The sequence below is a fragment of the Monodon monoceros genome, unplaced genomic scaffold, assembly GCF_005190385.1.
Source record: "Monodon monoceros isolate NGI ecotype Baffin Bay Population unplaced genomic scaffold, NGI_Narwhal_1 Super_Scaffold_7, whole genome shotgun sequence".
NCBI classification, from domain to species: domain Eukaryota; kingdom Metazoa; phylum Chordata; class Mammalia; order Artiodactyla; family Monodontidae; genus Monodon; species Monodon monoceros.
Genome location: NW_021703784.1, coordinates 71999080 through 72017322, shown reverse-complemented (window position 1 = coordinate 72017322; position 18243 = coordinate 71999080). Strand labels below are relative to the sequence as shown.

Sequence of the window (18243 nt, the reverse complement as noted above, 5' to 3'; positions counted from 1 at the left end):
ATCATTCCTCTAGAAGGAAAGATTGAGCCAAATGAAAGAAAGTGTTTCTGTGTCATCTGTTAATCTTACACCACATAGTCCAAGCATGGTACCCATTCCTACCTTTCTCTTCTACTTCTCCCAGACATAGTTAATGATAAGATTTTAAAACCACGGTAATTTCTAGTATATGAGACATATCTCTGAAATTTTCTGTTTAAAGGACAATAATTAGGGTAAAGAATAATTTTGTGGTCTCACCAGTTATAACTTTATTTAATAGAGAAAATTCTCAAAGAAGAGTCGGTTTTTCTTTGCCATTTGTACAAGAGATGTTTATAAATATTTGCCCTTCCACAGTTCCTGCTGTTGGAACGGGTGCTCCCAAAGCTGACTAAAGCTAGAGTTGGCATCAGATCATCTCAATTGATGCAAGAAAAGCACCTGACCAAAATGCAACAAGCTTTCGTGATGATAGGGGGAAAAGAACTCAAAGTAGATCTTAAAAGTTGTAACCACAAAAGAAAAAAAAGGTAACTGTGTATGGTGGCAGATGTTAACTAGAGCTGTTGTGTTGATCATTCCTCAATACATACAAATATCAAATCATTATGTGGTACAAGGAAACCAAGATCATGTTATATGTCAATTATACCTCAAAAAATAAAAATAAAAAAACATAAAACCTCTTAGCAACCTAAGAATAGATGACAACTTCCTCATTTTGATACAGGGCATGTACCCCAGAAAAAAGCCCTACAGGTAACATCATATTTAATGGTGAAGCATTGAATGCTTTCCCTCTAAAACAGGGACAAAAATGTTCTGCATCACTTCCACTCAGCATTGTACTGGAAGTCCTAAACAGTGCAATAAGCCAAGAAAAGAAATGAAAGACAGAAGATTAGAAAGAAAGAAGTAAAACTGCCATCATTAACAGATGACATCATTGTAAATGAAGAAAACCTCATAGAGTATGTGAAAGCAAAAACGAAAAACCACCAGAACAAATAAGTGGATCTACCAAGGTGTCAAGATAAATGATCAATATATAAAAGTTAATTTCAATTCTATAAAATAGCAACAATTAAAAATGAAAGTTAAATGGTATTACATTTTAAATAGCTTTTAAAAATCTAACATCAAAGAATATATCCAATGAAAGATGTGCAACACCTCTACACTAAGAATTACAAAATAATGCTGAGAGATATTTTTAAAAACCTAAATTGTTGGAGAGATATATAGTGTTCGTTGGTTGACTCAATATTTTTAAGATGCACACTGTCCCAAATTGATACACAGATTTAATATAAAACGTATCAAAATCTCAGTAGAATTTTTTGAAGAAATTGAAAAGCTGATGCTAAAATGTAAATTTAAATTGAAAGGATCTAGAATTACCAAGCAATCATGAAAAAAAGACCAAAGCTGCAACTACTACACTATCTGATTTCAAGACTTACTATAAAGCTGCAGTGATCAAAAGAGTGTGGTATTAGTGTAAGAATAAAGCTACAGATCAGTGGAACAGAATAGAGAACACGATCACATGATTTTTTTTTTACAGAGCCACCAAGTCAACGAAATAGGAAAAGTCTTTTTAACAAATGGTACCAGAAGATCTGGATATATGTATATTAAAAAATGAGTCTCAACTTTTATCTAATACCACACACAAAAATTAATTCAGGATGCATTATAGACCTAAACATAAAAGCTAGAACCATAAAGTTTCTAGAAGATAAAATTTTTTCATAACTTTATAGTGTAGTCAAAGATTTCTTAGACAACATACAAAAAGCTAACCACAAAAGAAAAAAGATTATATATTGGACTTCATCAAAATTTAAAATTTCTGCTCATGAAAACACCAGTAGAATATGAATAGATAAGTCAGAGACTGGGAGAAAAACATCTGCAATGCATGTTTCTGACAAAAAGCTTGTAGCCAGAATATGTAAAGAACTCCTATAAGGCAATAATTAAAAGAAAAAAAAAATAGTAACAGGTAAAAGACTGTAACAGACCCTTCACAAAGATATAGGAATGGGAAAACACACACACACACACACACACACACACACACACGAAAAGATGCTCAACATAGTTAGTCATCAGGGAAATGCAAATTAAAACCACAATAAGATATTGCTAAATACACGTCAGAATGACTAAAATTAAAGGGACTAATAATACCAAATATTGGCGAGGATGTAGAGCACCTTAACTCTCACACTCCATTGATGGGATAGTAAAATGAACAACCACTTTGGAGGACTCTTTGGTAGTTTCTTATAAATTTACACTGGCCCTCTGACCCAGAAAGTCCACTCCTAGATGTTTACCCAAAAGAAATTAAAATATATTCATACAATGGAAGACTAATTGGCAGTAAAAATGAAACACTGATACATGCAACAACATGGCTGAATCTCAAAAATATTATGTTGAGCAAAATGAAACCAGATACAAAGACTGCATACAGGGCTTCCCTGGTGGCGCAGTGGTTGAGAGTCCACCTGCCAATCTACTGAACCTAGCGCTTCTCTTCTTTAGGACTTCTTATTACATGAGATAATATGTAAAGCTTCCTTATTACTTAAGCCAGATGAGTGTGAACGATCACTTACCTGCAGGCAAAATATCCAAAACTTACACAAGAGCATGAGGAAATACGAGGCATTCAAGAAACTGACACAGCAACGTGACTGGAGCACAGAGAGCAAAGACGGTGGTAAGACACTGTCGCGCATATAGACGAGGCCATGTCACACATCCCAAGGTGATGGGAAGGCACTGAAGGAACACTGGTGTTCTAACTCCACTGTGGATAGGCAGGAAGGAGAAAACTTTGGCCATGGAATGAAGGTTTTGCGCATAGACTGACACATTGTAGCCTTAACTCTGGCACAAGCTCAACCATCTTTGGCTATGGCCCGGGTATGCAGAGCAATTCGTGCTTAGCAATCTGACTGGTCAGGAAATTCACTAAGAATATAAACTCCACCCCCCAGACCCACCTTTCTTTCACACAGTGATGCCAACAGACAGGCCAGGTGAGGGCATATGGGTTACTGACATGCAGGTCCCAACCACACAAGCAAGAGAAACCACACAGAGCTGACAGGATCCAGGTCTGAAGCTCACAAACTCGACTTCTCCTTTGATATCCAGATCACGCTCATCTGAACATTATCATAGGATCTCAGGCATTGTCCTCTGCATAGATGCCTTCCAAACTCCATCTCAAATCCTTACTCCCTTTTAAATGAAAAGATGCCAAACCAAACAGCTCTTGCTTCCCATCAGCCTAGACTTCCTAGTATCTTGCTGATCAAGACACATTCTTCTCGCTGAATCAATCAATGTATATTTATATGCTTATTTCAAAAGACATTTTATTTCTACTAATATATCATATAAAATATTCCCAAACATGCATGACCACATGAGAATATCTTTTTATACACAGAGGTTCAAAGCAGGTACATTTCCCACACGGACTACTTAACTTCTTCCCACTATTTAAATACATTCAACTGCACTCCAGGTCAGCACTGTCCGTCACTCTGAGACAATATTCAATTGTTCCACAAAATTATTATTACATATGCCAGGTGTTTTATAAGAAGGAAGTCAGGCATGTAATTGTGAACAAGACACATCTCTGAGTTAAAGGGGAACAGACCAACAATGAGCTATCTCAAGAGTCGTCAGGGGCTTCCCTGGTGGCGCAGTGGTTAAGAATCCACCTGCCAATGCAGGGGACGTGGGTTCGAGCCCTGGTCTGGGAAAATCCCACATGCAGTGGGTCAAATGAGCCCGCGTGCCACAACTACTGAGCTTTCGCTCTAGAGCCCATGAGGCACAACTACTGAGCCCATGTGCCACAACTATTGAAGGCTGCACACCTAGAGCCTGTGATCTGCAACAAGAGAGGCCACCTTAATGAGAGGCCTGCGCACCGCAACGAAGAGTAGCCCCTGCTCACTACAACTAAAAAGAAAGCCTGAGCACAGCAACTAAGACCTAATGAAGCCAAAAATAAATAACTTTATTAAAAAAAAAAAAAAAAAAAAGAGTCGTCAGTGGGGACTTCCCTGGTGGCGCAAGTGGTTAAGAGTCCGCCTGCCAGTGCGGGGGACGCGGGTTCGAGCCCTGGTCCGGGAAGATCCCACATGCCACGGAGCAACTAAGCCCGTGCGCCACAGCTACTGAGTCTGCACTCTGGAGCCCGCAAGCCACAACTGCTGAGCCTGCATGCCACAACTTCCAAGGCTCACGAGCCTAGAGCCCATGCTCCGCAACAAGAGAAGCCGCCACAATGATAAGCCCGCGCACCGCAACAAAGAGGGTCTCCTGCTTGCCTCAACCAGAGAAAGCCCGAGCCCAGCAATGAAGACCCAACACAGCGGAAAATAAATAAATAAATAAATTTCAAAAAATAAATAAATATTACATTAAAAAAAAAAAAAGAGTCGTCACCGGAGACTTCATCAGAAGGCAAAGAAAAGGACAGGGTTTTATAAGCCTGGTACGGGGTGAGCATGGTGTTAAACTTCAGTCATGGGGATAGGTCAAAGTCGTTTCAAGGTCTTTCCAGCTTTCAGAGTATATCGTGTATAACCAGGAACAAAGCTCCGTGGAAGCTGTATGTCTTACACGTCTTAAATTTCCATTTACCAAACCACCACAGAGAAGTAAATAATTGGCAAAGGATGGTGAGTGGATCAAGAAAACAGACCTTAAAATGATCTAGGATACATTATGTAAATTAAATTTCACATTATATGAAAGTCCCACTCAGCAAATGTGATAGAATCGCAAAAGGGCAATGCTCAATACAACTTTAAATAATAATCATCACTATTGAGTGTCCACTATGGGCCACATGCTTTGATTCCTTACTACACACCTAAAAGGGGAAGGCTGTTAATGTCCCCCCACTTTGCAGGTGAGGAGTTTGAGGTCAGATTGGCTGCCCAAGACCACTGACCTAGTAAGTAGACAGCAGGATTTGAACCCAAATCTGACTCCAAATTACATCTTTCCACTAGTCCATGTCACCTTAAAGTTTTTGAAGCTTGGAGACCTTTGTCTGATGGTTCCCAAAGAACTTCAGTCTATGGCCCACTGTTAGGAGTAAGGTCAAAGGTCCTACAGACCCTGTGCTTCACTCTCTGTCAACTAACGGTGTCAAATGATACCCTCGGCCCGTAGCCACAGTCCACATGACCAGAGAAGTCTTCCCTAACTCAGGAGATAGGGATTCTAGTGGAACTCTGCTACTGACTGCCCTCACATCTCAGTTTCCTTACCTATTAAATAGAATAATAACTGCCCTGACCTGCCTCACTGGCCCATTCAGAGTTAAATACTTAAGAATGAATAGGCCCTAGATAGGTAAGAAAATCTTATTCCTTGTGAAGGCATTTTCACTTTGCATGGAGGTCCAGAATGGAAGAGCAGAAGGAACCCTGAGATCAGAGTCAGGTGACCAGAAATAATAGTTCTTGATTCAGCCATTACTACCCATGTGTTCTTGGACAATCCTTTCCCTACCTTGAGCCTCAATGTCCTCATTCAGAAGATGATGTCATTGCACCAGATCAGTAACTCTTCAAATGTGGCCCACTGCCCAGTGGTACACCACTCGCATTCTCTTCAGGAGTCTCAAACTTGACCAAGAAATAAAGGTGCTTTTATAAATTTCATGAGTAGATAGCCCCTCATTTCAAAGAATTATTTTTATGGACAGCTAAGGGTTACTTACCAGCAACATACTAATTAGGTTACTATAATGTGTTACCAGTCAACTAAAATTAGCGTGTTTCTAGTCTACTAAGGACTTAAATACTTGACAACATTCAATGCTCCTACTGGCAACATTCAATGCTCCTACGGTGTATGAACATGTGCAGATGGTTGGAGGGCCCACAGTTTTCAGGAAGAATATATTGGTATCAACATCATTAGCGCTATCTTTAGTTGATTGTGGCTCTCAATTACTGTTATGACTGCTTATAAATTAATGTTAATTAAGCTCCATAATTACTATTATAGATTGTAGTGGGTCATTTGATTAACCCTACCACGTGTGGTGATGCACTCTTGGGTCCACAGTGTTTGAGGCCTAGGATTTTCAATAGTTGGACTTTAAGGCATATAAGAATTGGATGCCTGGTCAAACCAAATATTTATTGAGCACCTGTTATGTAACAAGTTCTGTTCCAGGTATTAGAATCCTTCTGTGAACAACAGAAGGTCCTGTCCTCCAAAACTGTACGTGCTATTGGAGGATTATAGACAATAAACAAACAAAACAAGTAAGTAAGGCAATGCCAGGCATCAATCAAGTATGATGGAAAAGATAAAACAGGGTAATGTGGTAAAGAGGGAATGAGAAGGTTACTTTAGCCAAGATCAAGAACCTTCAAAGTCTTCTCTAAGGGAGTAACATGTAAGTTAAGAACTGAATAATGAGAAGCAGGCTCATGAAGATCTAGGTGAACTGCATTCCATGCAGAGGGAACAGCAAGTACAAAGGCTCTGAGGCAGGAACAAGCTTGGAGTATATCATGGTTTGGACTGTCATTCACCAAATGTATTCCTGTCCTCCTCCCACTGTGGACAGAAAACGCTACCCTGCCCCCTGATGTTGAGACTGGACATATGACTTGGCTTTGGCCAATGGGGTACAAGCAAATGTGGCATGAGCAAAGGCTTAAAATGGGCCTGTGTGATTGGCCTGCCCCCTAGGGTTTCTGCCTTGCCCACAAGAAGAGCATGCCCTGAGTAGTTGCTGGTCCTTCATCCTGGGTTCCATAATGATCACACTTGGAGCAGAATTGAGCTCAAACTACTGTGAAGAGACAAGACCAACTGGATTTTCAGCTTGAAGCAGAACCTCCTAGCCAAGCTCAGACTGGATCAGCTGATTCACTCAACTTGGAGTCCTATAAAAGTGAGAATAAATGTTTATCATTTTATGCTCCTGAGTTTGGGGGTAGTTTATTACACAGCAATAGCTGACTCATATAGCATGTTCAGACAGAGGGAAAATCGGTCTCATTACAGTGAGGAAGGAAGTCATCTTCCATCCTCATATGCCAATATGGATGAGATAGCAAGGAGCCTGATAAGGCAGAGCTTACAAGAAAGGTTGTAGCTTGGATTCTATTTTAAGTGTATTGGTAAGTCATTAGGGAGTTTTAAACATAAGAGTAATAGTATCTGGCTGCTGTATGTAGGATGGACCGCAGAGGTGCAAAAGTGGAAGATGGGATACCAGTTAGGTGGCTATCATGATGTTCCAAGCAAGAAACGACAGTAGCTTAGAATAGGGATATGGCTATGAAAATGCTGAGAAGTGATCTAAGCCAAGATATATTATGGAGGTAGAGGAGATGGTTCTAATTAGTGGACTGGATTAGTGATGTAAAGATAAAAAGGTTCAAGGATACTCCCTAAGTTTTGGGTCTGAGCAACTGAGTAAATGATGGAGAAGGCTTGGGGTAAGAAGATGTCCAGAGTTGAGGAGTGGGGAAGGTGGGTGGTTTTGGCATCTCATGTTTGAGATGTTAACTAGGCAGTTAGGTGTTCAATTCTGTGTTTCCGGAAAGTGGTACAGACTAGAAATATAAATTTGAGTGTCAACAATGTATAGATGGCATTTCAAGCCATGAGACCAGGGGAGATCACCTAAAGACATGAATATGATAAGATACCTGAAGATACAACTTAGTCCAACATTTGGAGATATAGGAGCTGAGGATAAGTCAGCAAAGGACACCAGGAAATATGGGCCTATGCAAGAAGAAAAGCGGGCAAGGTCAGTAGCAGGAAATGAAGAGAAAAGTCATGGATCAAACTGAATTCATACATGGCTCTGAGTGCTTGCTGAAGAAGATGTACATCTCATTACAAAAGAAAATAAAGGCCAAGAATCACTTTGAACAGTAATATCTCATTGTTATGATACCTCACCTCTAGAAAGTAGGGGTAGATTTGGCAGGTGAGTCACAGGTCTTGTGCGTAAGTGGACTTTAGTTAGAAAAGTTTCAGAGTCACAGGATTTAATGGTTTCTACAAGCAGAAAGAGAGCTCTGTGGAGTCTGTGACTAGAGACTGGGTAGGACTACATTAGTTCAGTGTAGATCATCTGGCATCTATATCTACTGGAGAGGTGTACACAGAGCCATCCTAGGTGGAAAGAACAGAATGCAAAGGAAGAGTGAGTTCTTTTATCCCCATATCTCCCCCACCACCAAAAAGAAGCACTGCTATGGACTGGTGATATTAAGGGGTAGATAGTAGAGTCTTTAGTGTGCCAGAAGGAGAGGTGAAGGCAAGGCCCACAAAGACCAGGATCCTTGAATGTCAAGGAAAGGCATTGTGTTTGCTGCTGCTTGGAGGGATTTCCAGTCATTTCCCTCTTGGTTTCCCTTCACTGCCTCTTTGACCCCCTTCCTTGTCTACAGCCATTAAGGTAAGACATGGCTCAAAACCTTCTCCAGCTTGGGAAGATGTGTCCTTCGCAGCTCTTCACCCCTAAGAGAGCCAAATAAGAACCAGACTGCAACATGGATGGACATAGAGATTAACATACTAAGCGAAGTAAGTCAGAAAGAGAAAGACAAATATCATATGGTATCGCTTATTATGTGGAATCTAAAATACGACACAAATGAACATATCTATGAAACAGAAACAGACTCACAGATATAGAGAGCAGACTTGTGGTTGCCCAGGGCTGGCAGTGGGGGGGAGCAGGGTGAGGTAAGTTTGAGATTAGCAGATGCAAACTATTATATATAGGATGGGTAAGCAATAAGGTCCTACTACATAGCGCAGGGAACTATGTTCAATATCCTATGATAAACCAACATGGAAAAGAATATGAAAAAGAATATAAATATGTATAACTGAGTCACTTCGCTGTACAGCAGAAATTAAACACAACATTGTAAATCAACTGTACTTCCATAAAATTAAAAAAAAACAAAAAGAACCAGACTGATGCCCAGATAGAAACAACAGGCTTCTCTTGGAAAAAGAAGTTCTTCCTACTGCAAAGTCCACCTCATTAGAGGAAGTACCAGAGTTTGGGGCCAAAGCTCCAGCAAATAATAAAAATATTCCTTTGCTGACTCTTCGTCGTCTAGCCTTTTGCTCCTCAAAGGGTGGTCCATGGGCCAGAAGCATCAGCGTCTCCTAGGAACTTGTTAGAAATGCAGAGTCTCAAGTCTTACCTCAATCTACTGAATAGAATCCATACGTTAACAAGATCCCTGCAAGTTTCATACGCACAGTAAACTTGGAAAAGCATGACTACACCCTTGGGACTTTGTAGGAAGGGATGACTGATGGAGCAGAGATGATGTATTCCTCAGTTCCCTGGCCAAATACCCAATCCAATCTTCATGAGCACAAGATACTAGAATTCCAGGAGTTGAGAGAGGTTTGCACAAGACTTGTAGTGTTCCATGGCAGACTTAATCTTGATGGGTTCAGGTGGCTTGTCTGTATTTTCTCTGAATTACTCACCACTCCCAGAAGTCCATCTCTTAGAAACCCGAGTCTCTGGAAAGTTTTTAGGGATGTTAACAGATATGAAAACAAAGAAAGACCCTGATGATCTTGGTGGTTTGACAGGGAGGAATCCAAGATGCCTCTGCCCCTTTTATCCTAATTGGGGATATTAAATAAATCCTGATTATGTTCGTGGACTTCAGAGACAGGGGGATCAATTCAATCACAATGAGAAGGTGGCATCACCCGTGAACAGGTAGAGAGGAATGAGAGCTCTTCTGCCAGGCGATGTAATATGACACGTTCTTAAGTTGAGATAGATAAAAGAAAAGCATACTGGTGGTAACACAAGGCCAGGTTCCAGCCGGGAAAAGTAAAAGGTCTCTATCTAAAATGCTGGCACTGAGAACCAGACCTGCATCAAGGTAGAGGGAAAAGCACCATCAGGAGGCATGAAGGCTTCAGGGACGAACGTGTGCACACAAAGCTACTACTTGGACTTTGCAGTAAGGACATCAGAAACCCGGGAAGGATTAGAATAGCTTAAAAACTGATTTTGATCTTGAAGTCAAATCAAGAAGAGTGGGAAAGAGAAAGAAGAAAAGGAAAGGAAAATCTCAGGACCAGTCCACAGTATTAGGCCTAAAAGTGGCAGAGAAGGAACTGAAGAAGCAGGTTGAAGCCATTTCAGAAAAGTTAAACCAGCAGAAAGAGGGACGGGAACACCAGACAGAATCAAAAAGAAAATATTGGAAAAAATAGATTCAAGTTCCTTTTCTGCAGGCAAAGAGGTGCTAGGCAAAAGATTATTCCTGACATCACTGAAACAGAAAAGGGACCTAAGCCTGCAGAAATCAAATGCTGTGGAAAGACAAAGTAGGTTGATGCTGCGGCCTGGGGCACCAGTAGCAGCAGGAATCTGTTAAGGGGCTTCTCCATCAGGACCAAGGAAGAAAGGAGTCCTAAATCTGAGGAATTTCAGGGCCAGGGGCAGCCATGGAAGCTGCTGTTGCCCTAAATGGCATCGCAAGGCTAAGAAAGCTTCAGGATCCTGCAGTTTTAGAAAATGACAGAAAGGAGAGGAGGAGCCATGCCACTTCCAAGTTGAGTGACCCTGGACAAGTTACCTAACTTCTGAAGAACGGGGGGTAATAATAGCGTGGATCTCACAGGGTTGTTGCAACAATTCATTGGATTAGAAAAGTGTCTGGTGTGTTCAGCACTCAGTAAGTGCTGGCTTTTCTTCCCTCACTGCATGTAAATTCCATGAGGACAGGGATTATTGTCTGTGACTGCTATAAGCTTAGACACCTAGAATAGGACGTGGCAAATAGTAGTTGCTCAATAAATATTTGTTAGGTGAATGAATAGTTCTCTCTCTGAATCTTCATCCTAGTATAAGGGTGAAGCGTATTAGTAACTATTTCTTTTTTTGTTGTTATTGTTTTCCTTTATGGTTTATCACGGGATATCGAATATAGTTCCCTGTGTCATACGCTAGGACCTCGTTGTTTATCCATCCTATATATAACAGTTTGCATCTGCTAATCTCAAACTGCCAGTCCATCTCTCCCCCACTCCCCCTCTCCCTTGGCAACCATAAGTCTGTTCTCTATGTCTGTGAGTCTGTTTCTGTTTCATAGATAAGTTCATTTGTGTCATATTTTAGATTCTACATATAAGTGATATCATATGGTATTTGTCTTTCTCTTCACTTAGTATAATAATCTCCAGGTCCATCCATGTTGCTGCAAATGGCATTATTTCATTCTTTTTAATGGCTGAGTAATATTCCATTGTATATACGTACCACATCTTCCTTATCCATTCATCTGTTGATGGACATTTAGGTTGTTTCCATGCCTTGGCTACTGTAAACACTGCTGCAATGAACACAGGGTTGCATGTATCTTTCTGAATTACAGTTTTGTCCAGATACATGCTCAGAAGTGGGAGTGCTGGATCATATGGCACAGAGTTACTGTGTATCTTGTTGTCTATCTCCGGATGGGTCCTTTAAAAACCACCCTTCCAGACCACTCGACTTTTCTGGACCATTCCCCACCTGCCTTTCCCATTCCACCCCCCACTGTACATCAAACACTCCCTCTGGGGAGCCCTGCAGACAGTGAGGGGAGGTCACTTCCTCTCTCTGTGCCCAGGGAATGGCTGGGGAAGATGTCCATGAATGTGTCTGTCATTTACCCAGCTGAATCCCACCCAAATCCCACTGCACATCAGTTGAGCAAGGGGCCCCTGTGACGTTCACTGCCCAAGGTTTCTGGAAAGACACTGTCAAGAGAATGACAGAAACGGGAAAGTGCTTTTACCATGCTACAGCTCCCACTCTCTCTGCCTCGACAGAAAATGTAAACACTGGCAGGCAAGCGGCTGGGTTACTGTTTGCTGGGAATGTTTAAAGTTCATTGCAGCTCTATTTACAATAGCCAGGACATGGAATCAACCTAAGTGTCCATCAACAGATGAATGGATAAAGAAGATGTGGCACATATATACAATGGAATATTACTCGGCCATAAAAAGAAATGAAATTGAGTTATTTGTAGTGAGGTGGATGGACCTAGAGACTGTCATACAGAGTGAAGTAAGTCAGAAAGAGAAAAACAAATACCATATGCTAACACATATATATGGAATCTAAGAAAAAAAAAAAGGTCATGAAGAACCTAGGGGCAAGACGGGAATAAAAACACAGATCTACTAGAGAATGGACTTGAGGATACGGGGAGGGGGAAGGGTAAGCTGTGACAAAGTGAGAGAGTGGCATGGACTTTTATACACTACCAAACGTAAAATAGATAGCTAGTGGGAAGCAGCCGCATAGCACAGGGAGATCAGCTCGCTGCTTTGTGACCACTTAGAGGGGTGGGATAGGGAGGGTGGGAGGGAGGGAGCCGCAAGAGCAAGGGAATATGGGAACATATGTATATGTAAAACTGATTCACTTTGTTATAAAGCAGAAACTAACATACCATTGTAAAGCAATTATACTCCAATAAAGATGTTAAAAAAAAAAAAAGAGCTACAAAGCACAGCAGGAAGCTAAGAGGCAGCATTCATTGATGGGGAGCATTTGGCTCCCAAGAAACAACCAAACAAGGGTGGTGTGTGTCCTGCCCATCCCCAAATACAGCCCGTAAGACAGAGTGACATCGCCGCTGCATGAGGTCACTCTTATCTGAGGGCTCTCTCCTCTGCAGGTTCCACTGGGCAATGTTAGCAGGCCCTGGAAGGCACTGCCAAGCCACCGCCATCTTCTCGGCACTGTCTGCTGACCCCTGTGGCCTCCCTCCCTCCCCCTTCACAGGCAGTGCATCCTCGAGAATGTTCTACAGCGACAGCTGTGCTATCCAGGACACTAACCAGTGCAGTGTGAACCACACTTTCAAGGAATTCACTAATTGAAGCAAAGTCTGGCTCCTCTGGAGTTAAAGACCAGGGCACCACCGCCTCCGAGGAAAAAAGAAAGAAGCCCCATCCCTCGCATCTCCATGGCTCTTAACCAGTCTACAGGGCTCCTCCCCAGACGTTACCTCACCGGTGATTCACAAACCCCTGAGAAATTGGTATTATTTCCCCCACTTTACAAGTGAGGGACATGGCCCAATGTCACGCAGTTAGTCCTGGCCAAGTTGGGACTTGAATCCAGGTCCCAGTCCAGAGCCCAGGCTGTTAGTGAATTTTACCAGAGAAGAATGAAGGGAAAAAAAATAAATAGCCTCTTTGAAAAACATCACATTTTCTTACAAGAGTTCAAGGAGTAAAGCGACCCAGATTTTCATTCCACAACAGCTTAGACCATTCTCTCCTGGGACCTCCTGTCCAAGCTGAAGCACTCTTGCTCAAAACCATCATTGATTCCCCATCATCTGTGCTCCCTGGACCCAGAAAACCCAGCGCCCTGGACAGCACCTCAGCGCCTTTCTTTCTCATTCATCCATTCAGTCTGTCTGCACCGAGCACTTCTGTGCGCCAGTGCTCTGCCAGGCCCTAGCATCTCTGCCCAGACCGTCTCCTGCCTACTCCTCAACCTGCCCCCACTCACCAAGGCTTGGAGGATCCTCTCGTGGGATGCTTTCCCAGACACCATACACACATGCATGCACACGTGCATTCACACACACACCCCTCCAACCCACAGCAGAAATATTTGCTATGATCTCACAATCCTTTAGATTACATTTTTTCACACTACTTATAGTGTGTATAAATACCTCCCTTTGCCACTCAACTGAGTATTACTAGCATACAGTAGCTGAACACCACAAAGAACCTAACTCATGGAGCTTATATCTAGTGGGGAAGAAACACATCAAATTCACATATAACTGCAAACAACAATTCCTGTTGGTTCCAACTCAGAGTGCAGTACAGCGCCTACATAATAGTAGCTCTTAGAAAATATTTGAGTTTTTCCCACTCTGAATCTTTACAAATGGAATATTTATCCTAGGATCCTGTAGAGCATTCCATGGAAATAATATCAACAATAATGTGAATTATGGCTGATGCTCATTGAATATGATGTGCCAGTTGCTTGTTAATCTCTGCAGGAATTAACGTTCCTCAATCTTTACAACAGTCTTTAAGTTCCTTAATCTTTACAATTTTTTCACAGATGGCAAAATTGAGGCACAGAGAAGTTGAAGCATTTGTTCAGGGTCATATTCCTTTTGACCATTATCATGTATTCACGGATTGCCAGTAACAGCTTGTTTCAATTGATGGCAATAATTATTGCTTTTTATAAGTAAATTGCCCCACCTCAGCCAACGGGAGCCTTTTCACTGTTCCTCTTGGCCATTTTTTGCACTAATCCAGATATATCTGAAAGCAGACAACCCAGGGCCATCGTGATGTTCCCCTGCCCCAAATTTCGTAATTAGCTACATCTAGGGAGCTCCGGTCCCCTTCAATGGAGAACAATATTAGAGACAAAACAGGAAGCCAGGGCTTCCCTGGTGGCGCAGTGGTTGAGAGTCCACCTGCCAATGCAGGGGACACAGGTTCGTGCCCTGGTCCGGGAGGATCCCACATGCCGCGGAGCGGCTGGGCCCGCGAGCCATGGCCACTGAGCCTGTGCGTCCGGAGCCTGTGCTCCACAACGGGAGAGGCCACAACAGTGAGAGGCCCGCGTATTGAAAAAAAAAAAAACAGGAAGCCAAAGGGCCAAGACTGAAACCAGGTTATCAGACTCAAGAGCCCGGGAAAATAATAAAAATAGGAGTAAGAAAACAAAAATTAACAGGAGGGAGAATGCTATGCACAACTACGGGATGTAAGTGGGGTTGGGGAGGAAGAAAGGGTCTGGAGATGATTGATTTTTGCTGTATAAATTTTAGGATTATTTCCGTTGTTACAGTGAAAAGGTAGTTTGCAATTTAAAAGATAAATACAGAATGTTCTATAAAGTAAATAAACTAATGCCACATTTTGAACACTGGTCAACAGAGCACAGGCCTGAGAAACCCCATGGACCAAGGAGACCTCTGTCCTCTCTGGATGGAAAGAAAAGCCAAGACGGTTCTAGAACTTCTAGACCATCCCAAACCACAGTGAAGGGGCTCAGCTTCAACTCTGGGCTGAGTGCCCAACTTCCTTCCTGACTGGGGGCATCTTGGGATCCTTGTTTGCACCATCCCTGTGTGCTAACAGCTGGTCCTCCTCAGCCAGTGGGTACCTGGGGTTCCTGGGGCAAGGCCAGTGTGCCCTGTGGGAGCTCTGATCCCCTCCCCGCCCTCTCACCTGCCACACATGAGAGCAGAGGGGGCGTGAGGAAGCATTCTCTATCATATCACATCACCCATTGTAGTTCCTTCTATTTCACACCTACTTCTCTTACCTCAAACCTCCACCACCTCCCCTAGCCCTCCACGGATGACCTCACTTTTATTTTACTGAGAAACTAGAGGAAACGACCTCATCTTTGCACCTTTAAGTCTGTCAACCTCATGGCCCCGTATTCACTGTCCTCTGTATTCACTGTCCTCTGTATGTATGATACCCTGCCTCCCCTCTGGCTGCCAAGGATCAGTTCGTCCTGCTCCTAAGATCAGTGCCCCACTCATGTATGGGATTCCAGCTCCTCTCACCCCTGTTCAAGGACCTCCCTCCTGCTAGTAGTACCCCTCTCTCCTGCATCATTCTTTTTTATTTACTGAAGTATAGTTGATTTACAATATTGAGTTAGTTTCAGGTATACAGCATAGTGATTCAGTTGTGGGAGTTTTTTGCAGATTATATTCCATTATAGGTTATTACAAGATATTGAATATAATTCCCTGTGCTATACAGTATATCCTCGTTGCTTATCTATCTTATATATAGTATTGTATCTGTTAATCCCACACTCCTAGTTTATCCCTTTTCCCCCCACTTTCCCCTTTGGTAACCGTAAGTTTGTTTTCTACATCTGTGAGTCTGTTTCTGTTTTATACATATTATAGATTCATTTGTATTATTTTTTAGATTCTACATATAAGTGATACCATATACTATATTTCTTTCTCTGTCTGACTTATTTCACTAAGCGTAATATTCTCTAGGTCTATCCATGTTGCTGCAAATGGCAATATTTCATTCCTTTTTATGGCTGAGTAGTATTCCATTGTGTATATATATGTACCACATCTTTATCCATTCATCTGTTGATGGACATTTGAGTTGCTTCCATATCTTGGCTATTGTAAATAGTGCTGCTGTGAACATTGGGGTGCGTGTATCTTTTCAAATTAGAGTTTTCTCCAGATATATGCCCAAAAGTGGGATTGCTGGATCATACAGTAGCTCTATTTTTAGTTTTTTAAGGAACCTCCATACTGTTTTCTATAGTGGCTGCACCAGTATACATTCCCACCAACAGTACGAGGGTTCCTTTTTCTCCACACCTTCTCCAGCATTTGTTATTTGCAGACTTTTTGATGACAGCCATTCTGACTGCTGTGAGGTCATTGTGGTTTTGATTTGCATTTCTCTAATAACTGGCAGTGCTGAGTATCTTTTCATGTGCTTTTTGGCTGTCTTATGTCTTCTTTAGAGAAATGTCTATCTAGGTTTTTCATATATAGCTTTCATTATTTGCGATATGTTCCATCTATACCCACTTTGGTGACAGTTTTTATCACGAATGAATGCTGAATGTTGTCAAATGCTTTTTCTATGTCTATTGAGATGATCATGTGGTTTTTGTCTTTCCTTTTGTTAATGTAGTGTATCACACTGATTGATTTGCATATGTTGAACCACCCTTGTGACCCTGGAATGAATCCAACTTGATTATGGTGTATGATCTTTTCCACGTATTGCTGGATTTGGTTTGCTTATATTGTTGAGGAATTTTTCATGTATAGTCACCAAAGATATTGGCCTGTAATTTTTCTTTTTTGGTAGTGTCTTTGGTTTTGGTGTCAGAGTATTTGGAGGCCTCATAGAATGAATTTGGGAGAGTTCCCTCCCCTTCAATTTTTTTTGAATGGTTTGAGAAGGATATGTATAAGTTCTTCTCTGTATGTTTGGTAGAATTCCCCAGTGAAGGCATCCAGCCCTGGACTTTTGTTTGCAGGGAGTTTTATTACAGATTCTACTTCACTTCTAGTGATCAGTCTGTTCAAATTATGTTTCTTCTTGACTCAGTTTTAGCAGGCTGTATGTTTCTAGAAACTTGTCCATTTCTTCTAGGTTGTTGCATTTGTCATACAATTGTTCATAGTATTCTCTTATGATTTTTTGTATATCTGTGGTATTGGTTGTCATTTCTCCTCTTTCACTTCTTATTTTGTTTATTTGGGTCCTCTTTCTTTCTTCTTGGTAAGCCTGGCTAGAGGTTTGTAGATTTTGTTTATCTCCTGTTTAATTGTCTCCACTATGCTATTCCCACTCAATTTCAAATATGTTATATCTCCTGCCTTAAAACAAAACAAAACAAAACAAAAACCTCCCTATAGACACCAAGTCACCTTCCAGCAGCTGCTCCTTTTCACTGTTCCTCTTTATAACAAAACCTCTCCAAACGCTTGCCTATACTTGCTGTCTCTGCTTCTTTACCTTCCTTTCTCTCTTCAACTTCACTTTCTCTTTTAACAAGCTTCGTCAGAGCCACTCCATTGAAACTGCTCTAGTTAAGGCTAAGAAAAGATGCTTATCTTGCCAAATCCACTGGACCATTTGGTTCCTCATCTCCTTCAATCTTCAGCAGCATTTGAACCAACCATCCACGTTCCTCATAAGCATTTGTCATCCATCGCAAAACCCTCTGCGTCTTCTTCTTAAATTCCAGGTTGGTTCTTCTCAGTTCCCATCGCTGGCTCCTTCTACTCCAGATTTTAATTGTTGAGGGACCCATAGATCAATCTTTGGACCTCCTCTCTGTCTACACTCACCCCCCAACACTCAATATGAGTTTGTACCAGAATTATCTGGAGGGCTTGTTAAAACACACATCACTGAACTCTACACCCAGAGGTTCTGATTCAGTCAGTCCAGGGAAGAGCTTAAAAATCTCTTAAAAATAGCACAAGTCACCAGGTGCTACTGCCACTGCTACTCATCCATGGACAACATTTTGAAAGCCGCTGCCCTACATGATTTCAACACACCCTTGGCCTCAAATACCACACTCGTGCTGATGACACCCTGAAATATACCTCCAGCCCCACCTCTCCCATTAACTCTGGACTTGTAGGACCCAATGCCTCTCCCCTTAACTCTGGA

General features: G+C 41.8%; 1 protein-coding gene across 3 annotated transcripts in view; it reads right to left on the bottom strand.

Moving 5' to 3' along the window:
• Window positions 1-18243, bottom strand: part of NELL1 (neural EGFL like 1) — an 852764-nt gene that overhangs the window by 799665 nt on the left and 34856 nt on the right. The window lies entirely within an intron of this gene.